This window comes from Odontomachus brunneus, unplaced genomic scaffold (assembly GCF_010583005.1).
Source record: "Odontomachus brunneus isolate Ranch 3 - 2012 unplaced genomic scaffold, Obru_v1 Obru_scaffold_239, whole genome shotgun sequence".
NCBI lineage: Eukaryota > Metazoa > Arthropoda > Insecta > Hymenoptera > Formicidae > Odontomachus > Odontomachus brunneus.
In genome coordinates, this window is record NW_022639689.1 from 262,095 (window position 1) to 262,299 (window position 205).

The following is a 205-nucleotide window of genomic DNA, read 5'->3' on the forward strand; positions in this document are numbered from 1 at the left end:
TAGCTACAACTTTTTCCCATCTTTCTGGCAGAGCTCGAATACTGTTACGGTAAAAGCGTTCGTCTTGTGAGACTATCCACGAATTAAGCCATTTTTTGATGTCTTCATATGAGTGGAACTGCTAATCAGCCAGACCATGTGCCATCGAACGGAACAAGTAATAATCGGACGGCGCAATATCTGGGGAATATGGCGGGTGGGGTAG